This window comes from Cupressus sempervirens, chromosome 2 (genome assembly GCF_028749045.1).
Source record: "Cupressus sempervirens isolate cs-2001-9-10 chromosome 2, ASM2874904v1, whole genome shotgun sequence".
In the NCBI taxonomy this organism is placed as follows: Eukaryota; Viridiplantae; Streptophyta; class Pinopsida; order Cupressales; family Cupressaceae; genus Cupressus; species Cupressus sempervirens.
This window is the reverse complement of record NC_143119.1, coordinates 370,915,447-370,919,461: the sequence shown is the minus strand read 5'-3', so window position 1 is coordinate 370,919,461 and position 4,015 is coordinate 370,915,447. Positions and strand designations below refer to the sequence as shown.

Genomic DNA, 4,015 nt, shown 5'->3' with positions numbered 1-4,015 from the left:
CTAGCTCCGAGATATGTGGAACAATATGATCCTTGACACCATCAAGGATAATCCTCCTCGCTTTGGCATCGTCCTTCCTATATGCTGCAAGCTATGTTGCATCCGTTGGTATAGGTACACCACTGGTAGCATAATCCTTGATACCATTCTCTTCCAACAATAAAGAAATTCTGGCCTTCCAGACACCAAAATTTGAGGCACCATCCAATCTATCCTGATCTCTCAAACCAGCTGAAGCCATCTCAAGGGTTTAAAGCAATAATAAATCTAAAGAGATCAAAATTTCTTTCCTAGGGCAAAACTCTTCTACCCTTAACAATGCTCTGATACCATGTGAAAAATCAAACTATTGCAGTCACTGATTATTAATCTCCTATCAAAAATGATTATTAAACTGCTGAAAATAAATTCCCAGCTAATATCGAAGAATAACACAACTGCAACTTCACTTATAAAATACGGAAAGAAATGCGCAACACAATGAACACAATATTTTCGGACAAATTGTCCCTGGAAAAACCCCTAAGGGAAAACCAGTTCTACAGATGAGGAATTATATTAAACTTCAGCAAATCAAGAGATACAAAATTCCTTGCCTCTCACTGACAGAACTCCGACAACTTCCTAATTTCTCCCTCTGATATTCCCCACTGCTATCCCCATGCTAACACTGCGCCCTTGCTAACACTGCAAGACTGTTTGCTAACACTGCAAACTGCTTCACAAAAGCTTCTTTTTTTATGCAAATGACCCAATGACCCCTTTTCTATACTACTCCTGTTGGTAAACCAACGACCGAGATTAAATCTAACCAACGGCTGAGATTAAGACAACTCGACAGCCAATAATAGAATTGGTTGCAAAGTGTCCAAAAGGAATCACCAAAATTAGTAAATAATAACCATTTACTAATTTTTGGCAAGTGGACAAACAGCTGTCCAAACCACCCATAAATACAACCGCTATTCATAGATAAGGACGAACAACTGTCCAAGCTACCCATAAATAGTGCTGCTATTTCCGAGTTAGAAATAACCGCTGTCCAACTAACAATAATTAACAATTTCCTAGACACTTGGATGTGTCGCATTGATTGTTATCGGAGGCTGATATTAAGTCCTCATAGTAACATCTATGCCACCAGACTTTGTTTTAAAAGTTCACTGTATTTTCGATATTTTGAAATTTAGACGCCAGTGCATTATGTAGAGACCATAGCCGAGTCCCTACTATTCACCCTTCATTTAAAAACGAAAGAATATACACATTACTTATTTTGTATAGATTTCTATCATTGATGACATAATAGACTTTTCTTTATTCATATTGTTATTAACGCTCAAGTTGGCCAGGTATGGCGTCAATCATGACCCGCTGGAGTACACAGATCGTGATTTATTTCACGCCTGCAAAAATGAACGACAAGCTCGGTTGAGCCGGCCATAAACTTGGTCATTGTGTCACGTTGTCTAACTCATCTGGCTCTTACGGCAAAATTGCAGAACAAGCTTGTACCGTAGCATTTGTATTTATTTGTCACGAATTATTACACAATACGTCATACAATATTTTTTTTCTCTTCTTTCGTTTACTTGTTCTAAAGCAGCTTTCACAGCATTTTTATATTTTCAAAGTTGCAGGCCCAACACAAGGACCAAATCAAATAACTTATGATTCAAGATGTGAACCTTCAAGGAAGTTGGAATAAATTAACCAGGACTAGAGCGTTCAGGCCACAGGGATTTTGGAAAGCGAGAAAATCTCTACACTTTGAAGAGAAGAGAAAATGTGGGAGTCGAAAGGGTATGGAAAACCCAAAGTGGTCGAACGGGAGAGGTCGGTGGCGAAGAGAGAGATGATTAAAAGGGTGATTATAATCTCCATGTCTTCCATCGTCCTGGTGGCCATAATTATCGGTGTGGGTGTCGGAGTAGTTCGGTTCAGAGAGGAAAACGGCGATACACAGAGCGAGACAGAGAACAGTAGCATGGCCTTGAGAGCCACGTGCGACGCCACGCTCTATCCTGACACGTGCGTTTCTAGCATTTCATCGTACCCTGGCGCCTCCGATGCTCGCCCCCAAGATCTCGTTTTTATTGCGGCGAAGGTTGCTTTGGATAAAGTAGAGCACGCCCATTTCATGATTTCCGATCTCAGAGAAGAAAGCAACGATACTCGCCAACATTTGGCCCTTCAACATTGTCAAGATTTTCTGGACGATACCATGGAGCAGTTGAATAGCTCCACCCTCCTTTTGAAGAATTTCAATCTTACTTCATTGACGACAATTGCTGACGTGCAGACGTGGCACAGTGCTTCCCTCTCCGATCTTCAGACCTGCCGTGATATATTGGCGGACTTGCCGTCAAATGACGTGAAGGCTCTGGTAGAAAGCACCACGCAGAATTTAACGGAGTTAGTCAGCAACTCTCTTGCCATTCACAACAAAGTGGTGGAAGTGTTCGGTATACATTTTCCTACACGGCGTCTGTTATCCGGTGGGCTTCCTTCTCGCACTGGTTTCCCGTCATGGGTGTCCGCAGAAGATCGACAGCTTCTGGGAAATAACGGCAGAAAAGGTGATGTTGTTGTTGTCGCCGCTGACGGGTCTGGAGATTACAAAAGGATTCAGGATGCGGTGGACGCGGCTCCGAATAAGAGCAACAAGAGATTTGTGATAAAGGTGAAAGCGGGAGTTTATGAGGAGTATGTGACTGTGCCAAAGACCAAAACTATGCTGATGATTGTGGGTGGCGGCATGGACAACACAATTGTCACCGGCAATAAAAATGTCATTGACGATCAAAACATAAGCACGATGGACACTGCTACGTTCGGTAAGCAAAGCTTCATGACTTTAGATTTTATTTCAATATCACCATAGCATAGAATTCTATTGAATTACATCACAATTCATAAAATTATATTTTTTCTCAAATTTGCTCAATAAAATACTTTAAAATGTTAAATAGTGTTGCATTGAATAGATTTATCTATGTACCATGAAGAACATGAAAGACTTAAATTTTGCATTGATTGAAATGCAGTTGTATTTGGAAGCGGATTCATAGCCAAAGACATACAGTTCCGGAATACAGCTGGCCCAGAAAAGCAGCAGGCTGTAGCTCTTCTCGTTGCATCGGACCTGTCAAGCTTCGTAAGCTGCAATTTCAGTGCTTACCAAGACACTCTCTACGTACTTAAAAACCGACAATTTTTTAGAGACTGCTGGATCGCGGGAACAATAGATTTCATCTTTGGAGATAGCGTTGTGGTTATTCAGAACTCAACCATAGTCGCCAGAGTACCTGCTGAAAAGCAGAAGAATGCCCTGACCGCTCAAGGAAGAAGTGATCCCAACGAAAACACAGGAATCGTAATCCACAATTGCCATATCACAGGAGAAGCGGATCTTGTGTCTAACATAAACAGTTTCCCTACTTACCTTGGGAGGCCATGGAAAATATATTCGAGGACAGTGATAATGCAATCCCAAATAGATGGTATCGTCAATCCCGCAGGCTGGCTTGAATGGGATGGAAATGTGGGACTAAATACATTGCAATACTATGAATATGACAACGCAGGGCCCGGAGGTGCTACGGCCCACCGTGTGAATTGGCCTGGACACAAAGTTATCGACACTAACGAGGCCGAGAAATACACAGTTGAAACTTTTTTGGGCACGTCGTGGTTGGACAACGCTGGGATTGAGTATACTAGTGGCTTGACCCAATGAAGATTTAAAATAAAGTGTTTCCAAAAGGTTTAAAATTGCATTCAAATATCCATTACCAGACAGAGGCCGAAGAACAAAAGTAGTGTTTTTTTTCAAGAAGGGGTTTTGTAAGTAGTTGTACTAAACAAATTTGATGTAATCTATAATTAGAAAGAGAGCGAGTTCTTTCTGGAGATGAAGATTGGAAAATAAATTGTTGTAAGTAGTCCTATTGAATTGTACTAAGCAGATTCGGTTTTGGGCAATATTAATGTGGCCTTCATTTGTAAGCTGTCA

At 41.1% G+C, this 4,015-nt stretch overlaps 1 pseudogene; it reads left to right on the top strand.

Moving 5' to 3' along the window:
• Positions 1-1,786: 1,786 nt before the first annotated feature.
• On the top strand, positions 1,787-3,739 carry LOC149572679 (pectinesterase pseudogene; annotated as a pseudogene).
• The last annotated feature ends 276 nt before the right edge of the window (positions 3,740-4,015 follow it).